At 28.1% G+C, this 12,476-nt stretch overlaps 1 protein-coding gene across 2 annotated transcripts in view; it reads right to left on the bottom strand.

Moving 5' to 3' along the window:
* LOC107438379 (calpain-9) overlaps positions 1-12,091 on the bottom strand; it is an 83,329-nt gene extending 71,238 nt beyond the window's left edge. For both annotated transcript variants that reach the window (XM_021146964.3, XM_071178497.1), the window contains exon 1: positions 11,703-12,091. The gene's annotated coding sequence lies outside the window, so the exon portion shown is untranslated. The remainder of the gene's footprint in view (positions 1-11,702) is intronic.
* Positions 12,092-12,476: the final 385 nt, after the last annotated feature.

Here is a 12,476-nt window from a genome sequence, read left to right as displayed (position 1 = left end):
ACACCGACTACAATGAGGACGGATCACGAGTTACCATTGCCGTCAGACTAACCGTGGGAGGTTTTCGTGATTTTTTTCCCCTCGAATTATGTTGTGTTGTTTACCGAAAATGTCATTACCATACAGTATGATATTTTTACCAATTTTTTCCCATTGCGACTCTATTCATTAACTTATATATTCAACTGTCAGACCCGACATGTATTGCGTTTTTACAAATCGATTCACCCATTCACTAACCCTCATGTTCCCTGAATCCCTAATCCTCTAATATGTCGATACATTAATTAGCTTCATTTCCATCCTCGTTTTTTTTTATCATTCATTCACTCGCTATGTTAATAACCATTCATAATAGCAATGGCAGTAACATGCTATTCATAAAAAATATTTAATGGCAAAATATTAAACTTCATGACTTATTTTCCCAGTCTAACATGAATTTGCAAAAATGTATTAATAAAAAAAAATAATACCTAATAAAAGCAACTTAAAGTATGATATTTTTTAATTTGCTGTGATTCGAGGTATCATTCGATGAGAAAAAATTAACTCGCTAGCGCAATCTAGAAAGTTAGTTGTTATTCATTGGATTAACACTTAATGAAAGATTTATCATAAATGCAAATAAATCATTTTGAAATTATCTCTGATACGGATAATTCAAAGAAACTGGTTCTGGGTAAATGTAGAGCTAGAGAAAAGGATATCTAATAAGAAAAAGGGATGTGCAAGAAGAAATACGATCACGTCCAAGAAAAGACCCCCCAGGTCATCTCTTAAAATGAACCCGGTGCAAACTTGTAATATATCTCGTCTTGCTAGAGGGCTTAAGATGATATACCGATTAATTTTAATATTTGCTACTAATTACACATCACTCGCGTAATAGATTTCTAATACTTTCATTCTAATTTGTTCCTAAAAGTTAAATTCTTCTAATCATGCAAATAGAAGTGTGAGTGAGATAAACTACTTTTGAGTGAGATAAACTAAGTCTGAACTTTTGAGCGAGATAAACTAACATTAAAAAAACATTCTTATGTTTTAATACCGTGCTATGTCAAAGTGCAAAATAATGCTTAAATTTGATTAAAGGAAGCTACAGTTCAATTGAACGAACACATAGTTCAATTTAATGCCTTATGATAGTACAATACAAAATATGAGAGTAAAGTACAGTTTAACGCCTTATAAAGGTAGCAGTAACTTTGAATATTATATAATAACTGGAAAGTTATATCTTGAATGTCCAAGATACTGATATTTCAATTTTTCTGAGAGTGTATGACTATTAATAGTGTATAATCACAGTCATAATAACAGTGTATAATATATAATCGTAAATACAGAGCTGCGGTGGCTCAAGGGACAAAGAATTCACCTCCCTATTGAGGTGAAGCAAGGTTCGAATCCCAGCAGTGGCTGGTTGATACGAATTCTGCTCCCGACTCGTACCGACCATAGTGCAGACGTAAAATTTCCTCAGTGGTAGACAGATCAATTATTAGAATCCCCTCACCGTTAGGCAAACCGTGGGAGGTTTTCACGATTTTCCTCTCCATGTAACGCAAACGCGGATTAGTTCCATCAAAAAGTTCACCTCAAAAGCATGTTTTTCCCCATGCTAGATGCAGGAGTTCCCTTATCTTCTGGGTAGGGTTCAAAATTACACGGCTACGGTGTCGAACATTACTAGTCGTTAACTCAGAATCGGGTCAGCTGTTCAATGCCGGTTATAAAGTAAAACAGTAAATACAAAGTCATACTTGTTTCTGAAAGAACGAGTAAAAGAGTAAGTTGACAAAGAAAACAGAATCATTTTCTGCGAAATATATAAAAGAAAAGCTTAATTCTTTGTAATCAATAGATAACACAGTATTGACTATTACGACTATACTAGTCGTAACATTAGGTTGGATATGCACGATTTTATTGCTACTTCAAAGCCATTAGTATTTCTAGCTACGCTAATTTTGTTACTTTTATTCACACTAGGTCAACGTCCTATTTCTGTGAAATGTGTAGCACAAATGCCTGGTAAAATAGCACTATTTTGTGCTTATAGAAACTTTGCATGAAGAACTACTCAGACATTACTCTAAAAGCAAGCGATCATTCGGTCAAAGCAATTTTAAATTGAAATAAGACATGAGTTTAACCTTGATATGGATCTTAGGTTTTTAAGCCTTACACTAACAGACAAGTGAATGAAAGAGGAACATAATCGTTCCTGGTTTCTCGCAAACTTCAGATTTGTTTTCATCAATTGCCCACTCAGCCGTTCCCTCGCGGTCAAACTGGACCCGCTCTACAGTCCACTTCTCACGGTCATCTGACTGATTTAGGTTTTTAGTGCGATTGATAATATGGCAAAAAAAGAATAGGATGTAGCAGGAAGTTCGTCAAATACAACAGCTTCCTTTCAAGTTGATTTTAACTTAAAGAATAACTTTGTTACAGATTTTTAAATGTGTTCGAATTCGCAACAAATTTAATGTGTTTTTAAGTTAAGCCATTTTATCGTACTTTTTGAATTAAATTGCATGATAATTATGGATCGACTTGAACGGAAACATAGTTTAAGTTAACATCTCATCTGCGAAACATAGTTTTGGTTCATTTTTTAACAAAGAAATATAGTTTAAGTTAATATCTTATCACGAAACATACACTGAGAAAAAAAAAGACTCTATGCCTTTCTGGCTCTGTGAGAACACCAAAAGGTTCGGTAATTTTTACCGACGCACTTTGGTAATGATTTTGGCAAAACTAAGAATAAAATATGATTTCATAATAGGTGATAAAATTTGGAAAATGTGGTAAAATTCGGTATCATGATACCTTACAGCATGGCACTTCATCCAGATAAATTTATTTTTTCAGTTTTAATTTTTTTTACTATATATATGGTAGTAAGAACTACAATTTTGAAAACCAGAATTTTTAGTTGCCATATGAACAAAAAAAGAGCCAAGTTAATGGTTAAATACAACATATGTTAGGGTTTCTTTAATTAGAATTATGATTTTTTTTACCAGAAATGTCATTTCCATGCAGTACGGTAATTTTACCAATTTCTTTTTCTCCACGTAGTTTATCAACGAATTACGAGTTTATCAACTAATCTTATCAATGAAGTAAAAAGGTTGCAGTAATTTTGCACCATATTATGTTTCAACATTGCATCAATTTTCTTCCAATAAATAATATGTATATAAATGGTATGGTGTATAAATGGTTTTATTTTAAGTAGGCCATTTATATATTGAGAGCAACTCTTATAAGAACGAGTTTAACTAGACAAATGGTACCAATTATTTAGTTTGTTTTACAGATAATTAGTTTTATTCTTGACAATTTATCTTTAAGAAAGTTTTTTAAGTTGATGGTTCAAGGATATTTCAGATATGATCATAATTTATTTTTTGTTGAGTCATAATTCAAGAATAATGAATGCTTTTAATAAGAATAAACTACCAAAAAGAATCTTTTTGAACAACGCCAAAACAAATAGAATAAACTATTTTTCCAACGCTAATAGGGAAAAAAGTTTACACGAATTTTAAAAGTTCATAACAGGATTTTCTTTTATTTGCCGTGTGAACTCCAACCCATTCTTTAATTATTTGAGCATAATGTATTGCTTATGATATTATGTTAATGTTATAAATGTATCATAAACATATTTCTATTTGTTTTTTAAAGGTCATAAACTAAAGAATTCATGTTCTTCTGCTTATTCTTGAAACTTTAATTAACTAACTAGATAACGACACATACACAAAAAAATATCGTGTGGTTGAATAAGATAAAATTTCAAAGTGAATTGATGGTGGCAACATACAATAATTATTTTATCTAGCGTAAAATGTAGGGCACAAGCACATACGGTTTTCTCATTCAGAAACAAAATTTATATCTTGAAAAAAAATTTTTTTATTTATAGTTCGTTAATAGACGGAACCTATAAAGAAAGGTATGTTGAGAAGGCTAATATTTTCACTTCAACAACCTAGATTTTTAAGGCTGATATAATAGAAAAAATAGAATAGGAAGTCAATCAAATACGACAATTTCACTCAGCTAGATTTGAATCAATGCTAATTTATTAAGATAAGAAAACAGTACTCTTCATTATTTTACAAAAGTCCAATTAGTGTAGACATTTTTCTGAAACGAAAGACTAGTGAATGGATAAAATAAAATTCAAAGTGAATAAGTAGCTTATAGTTACAGCAAAAAAAAACCAGCGAGAAAAGATAATTTTATTTAAAATCAAAATTATAATAGCCGTATGAAATAATGTAATTATAGACAGTGTCTCCAATCGATGCGATGCAATAAAAAGTCGATCAAATATGACAGTTCTACTGAAATTAACTTTAAAAAGTAATTTTAGTCATCAAGAACAATTTCTAAAAACAAGAAAAATATTCTTCAATATTTTATAGAAGCCTAATTAGTGTCAGTGACATTAAAAAAATGTGAGATATTAAATAAAATAAAGCCTCGAAATGGATATGCAGTTTAGTGGCTAAAAATATGACGAATTTTCTCTTGCATAAGCAAAATTATAATCTTTGGGAGAAATAATTTATTTATACTTCTTTTATAAACTGAATATAAATAAGTATAGTATATTGATGAAAACATTATCGATATTTTCATATCACTTTTCTTAGAACCTTATGAAACTGGAAGTAGATCAAATAAAACAGTTACCATGAAATTGTTTTTAATGATGGTGTGTGTAAAAAAATACTGGCCGTCAATATTAATTTCATAAGACAAAGAAATAATGTTTTTCATTAATTTAAAAACCTCTAAGTATTAACTGAGACATTTTTCTTAAAAAGAGATGAGCTATAAAAGTGACTTGACAATTTATCGGCAAGACATTAGATGACAAATTTTCTCTTTTAAAATCAATCCTCTAATCATCGGAAGATATTATTTATTTATACTTCTTTTACATGCTGCCTCTATATAGTATTGAACATAGAATGAATTTTCGAATTTTCACTTCACTTATCAGAAACTATAGAACTAGAGCGCGATCAAATGAAATAATTATTCTAAAGTTGTTTTTTATACTGGTATATTTAATAAAGAATGCTATCATCAATACTAATTTCATAAGATGAGAAAGTAATGCAGTTCATCATATTATAAATATCTAATTAGTGTTGAAAACAATTTTCTAAAAATAAAAAAAAACGGGCAAATGAATAAAATAAGTCTTTAAAGTGAAAAGACAGTTTATTGATGGTGATGGTAAAACATAAATAATTACATCTTACAACGTAAAATAGCGTGCAAAAAGATGAGAAGAAATTTCTCTCTCAAAAGTAAAACTATAATCATCGAAAGAAACTGTTTATTTATATTTCTTTTATATAATGAATCCATATAATATTAAATATTGAAAAAAATATCAATATTTTCACATCACTTATCTCAAGAATCTATAGAACTTGAAGTCGATAAATAAAACAATTTCCCTGGTGTTGATTTTAATGCTGGTATGTTTTAAAAAAAATTGCTAGTCATCAATACTAATTTCACAAGACAAAACAATAATACTCTCTTCAGCCTTTTTGAAAGTCCAGTAATTAGTGTCGGAGAAATACAAAAAAAAAATTCAACTGTCATATTCTTTATGTCTATAATTTTATCTTTGATATATTCATGTCGACAGCTCGGCAAAATGATGAAGATTGTTAAATAGATAAATAAATAATGGATGAAGAATTAAACCGTTGTGAACATGCATATGATATTTATTCATATATTAAAAATGGGTTTTAAGAGTTATTCATTTGATATAAAACGCATTAGTTTGATATTGACTTCTACCCTATAATTACTTCGGAACTACAAAAATGCATTTGTTCGAATTTGTTTATAATTAAATCATGCGTATTTATCTTTATATGTAAATGGAATGTAGACTACAATTTAAACAACAAAATAGTGATATTTTTTTAATGAATTCTTCATCTTGTTTTCAGGAAACAATTATTAATATTAACGTTTTAAGTAGTGATAAATATTTTGAACTTAATTAGTGCTAAAGAATATTATAAATTAACTATTTAATGTTACTTTATAAATAAATGTGACTTTATGGTTCATGAATTATGCATCTTATGTTACATTTTTATACAGAAAGAAATTAATTTCCTGTAATAGTCTTAGTTTGGATTATTTCAATTCCTATGAAAATTAATAAAGTTAAGTGAATTTAAAGTTCAGATTTCAAAACACTTTGAATGAAGGTATCTTTATTTGAAATTTTAATGAATACAATTTTTAAAAAAATGTGAAAATATTTTATCGTCCTGTTTGTCAAAGAAAAGTTCCATAAACTTTTAAAAAAGTTAGGCTCAAAACCAAGTATATACTTTAAAGGATAAATACAAATAATACAAAATTATTAGTTTATTTATGATTATATCTCTATTAAACTCAAGCGCAAAAATAGCCTTGCTTTTTTTTAATCAATAACCTATATTCATGACCAAAGAACAGTGTGTAACTAATTTCGGTCTTTTATTAAATTACTTTTAAAACAGACTTTTGAGTCGCTGCACACTTTAGAGCAGTACTTCTCAGCGTGTGCGTCGGGCGGGAAAGCTAGTGTGTTACGGGAAATTGCCAAAGTATGCTGAAATTATTTTTGACAAAAAATTGAAATTATGTTGTTTTAGCTTTAAAACAGAAATAGCAAATTATTATATTTTCATTAATAATTGGAAGAAAAAATAATGCTGAGAAGCATTAAAGTTAAATTTAAGCTGCTTTTGGGCTACCATTGAAACTCCTTAAAAAATTAAAGAAAAATCAGTAAGTAGGGGAGAGTGGGGTCAATTGTAACAGGGTACGATTGTAACAGAGCAGGTTCTAGATTTGGTTCCTAGGTGGTGCACAAGGTGTATTTAATAAATCTACATGTGCACCACTGCTGGCAACCATTTTTATGTACTTTTGAAAGAGTTCAATCATAAAAGATATTTTCACGCTACGTAAGTACTTTTTTTGGTATTAGNAAATTAAAGATAAATCAATAAGTACTATAGACAACAGAAGACGAACAGCTTATTGATTGAAGGAGCGATAAAATTTACCTTTCAGCATTCTTCGGTAAAAACTTTGTTAAGCTTTGACTTTTTGTTAAAACTTTGGAAACCTCAACTAGCTTGAAATCTATTAAAAGTCTGCAACCTTTTGCTATTTTATGGTTAAACGAATTTGAATTTTCAGCCTTGGTGAATATCAAAACCTAAAAGCAAGAATGCCTTATAAGTTGTCAATGACATGCAACATTGTCCATGTATTTCAAAATCTCGGCTCAGCTGTTAAATAAATTTTGCATATTTTTTTTTAAATACAAGTTTGTTCAGAAATATTACGTTTATGTGTTCAGAAATTTTACGTTTATGTGCTTAGAAATTTTGCAAATAATTTTAAATACTTAACTAGAATGTAAAATAGCGTGCTGTAAACCAAAAAATGTCATGAAAACACTATTTAGATTTTATAAGTTTATATTAGTTTTGTAAGTTTGTAAATTTTCATCATGAATTTCTAAGTTAAGAATACTGAGAATTCAAATTACATTTTCATACATCTAAAAAATTTATGTAAGTTGTTATTAATAATGAAAAAAACTATTAAAATCACGTTTTTTTATTTACTTTTTTTTTTTACAGTTTAACATAACTAATTTTCGTTGTTTTCGGAAAGGATTTCAGTTTATGAAATAGGAAATACTTCTAGATACAATAGATATATATGTAAAAATTTGAGAAAGAATTCATATCTTGCTCTGTAGTTCTGTCCAGCACAATAATGGACACAAATGAAATCTCTTATCTTTCTTCAAAAAGCTATTCTGGGCACGAATTTTACATTTAAGCTAGTTTTTGGTTAAATCCCCAGTCATGTTTCGGTCATATAATAGAATTAATCTGTGAGAAAATAAGAGCCCGAAGATACATTTTAGAAAGATTAATGATTATCGAATGGAAAACTCGTAGTTAAATTATGTCACGTATGATGTGATGGGAGAGTTTCGCATCGAGTGAAATTTTTTTGCAGAGTTGGTAAATAAGGAAATAAACTCGCAGCGGCTCTTTTAACCTCTCCTAATTAGCTTTCTCGATTCGGTTAAAGAGCTTGAAAAATCTCATCAATTCTTTGATGAGCTTTTCGAAATTTTTGTTTCATTTAGTTGTTGCCGGCCATTTATCATAATAATGAGGCATGATGAGAGACATGCTGATATGTTGATTGTTGTGGAACATAAGATGGAAAAGTGTGTCTTACGGCATTTGTGGAGAAACAAAATGGCATAAAGTCAATGCAGTTGTCTTTTTTTGTATAATTTAAACTATTATAATAAAACAATTAGCAAATTATCATTTACTAAGAGAGGAAGGAAAATTTAAGCTTGGCAACAAGTAAAATTTAAAACATCGAGAGAAACACAAATTTAAAAGTTAGTAAAGTAGTAAAAAGTTAGTTAGTACTAGTAGTAGTAAAAAGTTAGTTATAGTCTTTGATAAGCTTTTCAAAATTTTCATTTCATTTAGTAGTTGCCGGCCATTTATAATAATAACGAGGTTTGATGAGAGACATGTTAAAATTTTGATTGTTGGGGAACATTTAAAACGTAAAACTGTGGTTTACGACATTTGGGGAGATACAAAACGATATAAAGCCAATACAGTTGTCTGTTTTTATGTAACTTAAACTATATAAATAAGACAATTATCAAATTATCATTTACTAAGCGAGGAAAATATAATTTTAACAAATCAGAAAATCAAAAAAAGCCGGAGAAACGCAAGTTAAAAAATTTAGCAGTAGCTATGACCCTATATAGCCCCAGAATTCTTAAACTCGGATCTGTAGAACACTGGGATTTCATTAAATCTTTTAAAAGTTCTATAAAAAATTTACATTTCTCAACTCAGTAAATATAACATGCTATAAACTTCTAGAATATAGTTTTTTGAAAAATCGTCAAACCACCTTCATATTTTTAAGTTTTCCATGACATATGGAAAACCTGCAAATTATGTTTATATTCACTTTACATTTTTGAGACTTTGTCTTGGTAGAATGTTAGCATAGCATCAATGGATAATATGATATAGTTTATCATGAATAATACCAATAATTATAACCATTACTACAGCAATTAATCATCATAAAATAACATTAAAAAAAACTCTAAATTAAAGAATATGTTAAAAATTTAATTCTAGCTTACTTCAGCATTCTTTTCAAATATACGCCCAAATTTTGTCAAATAGTCTTCGTTCTCAGTTTAAAATAGGTATAATTTATTATACCTGTTCTAAACTTATAATTTATTATGCATTAATCAATTCAGGTATAATTTTTAAATACTTTAAAGGATTTTGGAATTGACCAGGTATATTCTTACATTTGTTTTATCTTTCTATTATTTTTAGCAAAGATTTGTTTGTTTATTTATTTTGAAAAAAGAATCGTATTTGATACGATTTTGATTTAAACAAGCAGACGATTTTTTGTCTTAAAAAATTATGTAATAAAACAATANACCACATATATTCTTACATTTGTTTTATCTTTCTATTATTTTTAGCAAAGATTTATTTGTTTATTTATTTTGAGAAAGAATCGTTTTTGATACGATTTTGATTTAAACAAGCAGACGATTTTTTGTCTTAAAAAATTATGTAATAAAACAATAACTTCTCACCAGTCTGATATATTACCTTTAATTTATTATACTACCTTCAATTTATTACATTATCTTCATTTTGTTATACATTATGGAACTTTTCCTGATAGGTTTATTTTTTCAAAAATACTAATTTATGAACTGAAAGGAAAAACGAGAATATGGTTGAAATGAAAACGATTTTTTGAACATTGTATTATAGAATTCTTTTTTATTTGTTTACTTTTTCAAATTTACTATTTTGACTGTTTCTTTAGTAGAATTTTTCCATCTAATAACTTTCACGAATTTCGGAAATCAAACAAGACCATGAATTCCAAATTTGTTTTTAGTTTTTTATTCTATTTTTCGTTATTTTCTGAGAATATTTGGATCATGCAGAATACAAAATTCTCAAATTTCAGCCATTCAAAGGAAACGGAAGGATTTTAAAGGTGAGTACTTGCATAAAAGCATAGTCAATTTTACCCCGTGATTTATATCGAATAATTATTCAATATCAATAATTATTCGATCAAATCGATATCAATCAATTCAAATAACTATAGAATTATACTTTGCTTAAGTCCTGACTTTTTTTTAAACTGTCTTAATTTAACAATTTAGCTAGAAATGAATTCTTGCACAATTTTAAAGGTTTAATTTCAGCATTGCGTCAAAATTTAAGAAATTAATTACTAAACATATTTCATGAACACGTTAATAATATTTTGTTAAACTATCATCTGAAAAAAAAAGTCTAAAATAGGTAAGCTTAAAGAAGTACAATACGAAGAGACGAATTTAATGATGTCGAAGGGATGAGATACTAAATTCACCACTTGAAAGCAGGGACTTTCTTGAATTCATCATCGTTGCTTATTATCCAACTTACATTGAACAAACTTAACTTATTAAATAATTGAATTTATCATTCTATATAAAAAACTAAACGAAATTTAAAAAAATAATAAAATTACAAATATAATTTATTTTATAAACCAATTTTGAAAAAAACTCGAGCTTTTTACCTATAAAAATTTCATAAAATCTATATGAATATGAGCAAGAAATCGACAATTTCTTATGCAAAACATAATAGTTGCCTAGGAATGATATAAAAAATTCCGAAATAAAGCTTTTTTTTCTAAAATAAATAATTTTTAAAACCAGAATATATAAAGGGAAATAGATTTAAATTAAATCATTTCACATTCAAAATACATCGATACAAAATACACTGATAGGTAACCTGGGATAATCTATTATTCAAGTAGTACTTCGCAATTAAAGATAATTTTTGAAAAAAGAACTTCTTAAACCGTCAAATCAGAATACTTTTAGAATTAAAAAATAATACATAGATTATAATTTAATATCACTTTTTCTAATGATTAATATTCATTTCATAATGTATAGATTTCGTATAAATTACGAAAACCTCGTTCTGATAAATATTATTTAAAATTTTATTTCTATGTAACATAAAATGTAAAATAATTACAATGCTCTCCCCCAAAAAAGTTAAACTAATTAGTCATTAATTTAAAATTAAAAATTTCGCTATGATAAATATTTTGTATCACAAAAACTACTGTTTGCAAATTTAAATTTAATTAATTAAGACTAATTTAAATGCACATCCCGATTTCTTAAAAAGAAGATTTCTATGATTCAAATAATTAAATTTGAAAATTGCGAATATCTTGTTCTGATAAATATTGTTTATTTCCTTTCTATGTAATATAAAAACTATAATAATAATATTGTTTTGAAAAAAAAAAAGACAAAGCAGCAAAAAATCTATAACATATTTAAAAAATAAAAATTTCATTATCATAAATATTTTATGCAACAATAACTACTGTTTGCAAATTTAAATTTTATTTATTTCGGTTAATTTAAAGTGCTCATCCCTCGTTCTTTATTACAAAGTTCAAACGATTCAAGTAATTAGATTTGAAAATGTGAATTCTACGCTCACCTGACAATGGACCGCAATCCGAACTATTCCCAAGAGATAAACGCGAGAAGAGGAAGGAAGAGAAAAAAAAGAAAACAACTCAAAACAACACACACCGCACTCTTTCAAAATATACGTCAGATCAAGTTCGGCACATGAGTCGTTTTGTTTTCATTCTTCGATGTTCAGTTTTCCACAATGAAAATTAGTTTCGGTACCGGCCGGCGATGAGCGCGCATGCGCAACACAAGCTTGGCCCGTAAACTAGCCGCTAAGGTTCATGCCAAGTAAATCGTTACGAGTTTCAAATTAGTATTCTACTTTTTTATATTTCAATATACCTGACTGAGGCAGTGCGCACAGCCAAAGTTTGTACCGTCAATGAAGTATTTGCCGCTTTTTGCTTCTATGATTACGTTGGGAGTTGTCTCAGTTATGGGAACGAACTTTTTTTTTTACCAAGGACAGAGAAACCTGTTCTTAGACAATTTATTAATTCTGCCTGAAACGAAGGCATATCTAAAATTCTCAAGGAAGAAAAATCAAATGCGAAAGTTCTGAACTTCCCCAAATTGTAACCCCTCACAAGAATTATCTAAGCGCGCATGGTTTGATTTTGCAATAAAATTTGTTTTGTGCTTTACTTTGTCTATTGACAGAAAACTTTTTCCTTATTTTTTTTTCCTATTAGGTCGCTAAATTTATTTTTATTTTATCGCAAATCTTTTCGCTTTACTTATTGAAGTGAATTATTATTGTTAGAATGTGTTCTGTTGGTGATTTCACAATATTGTC

This window comes from Parasteatoda tepidariorum, chromosome 3 (genome assembly GCF_043381705.1).
Source record: "Parasteatoda tepidariorum isolate YZ-2023 chromosome 3, CAS_Ptep_4.0, whole genome shotgun sequence".
Classification (NCBI taxonomy): domain Eukaryota; kingdom Metazoa; phylum Arthropoda; class Arachnida; order Araneae; family Theridiidae; genus Parasteatoda; species Parasteatoda tepidariorum.
This window is presented reverse-complemented; position numbering and strand designations above follow the sequence as displayed.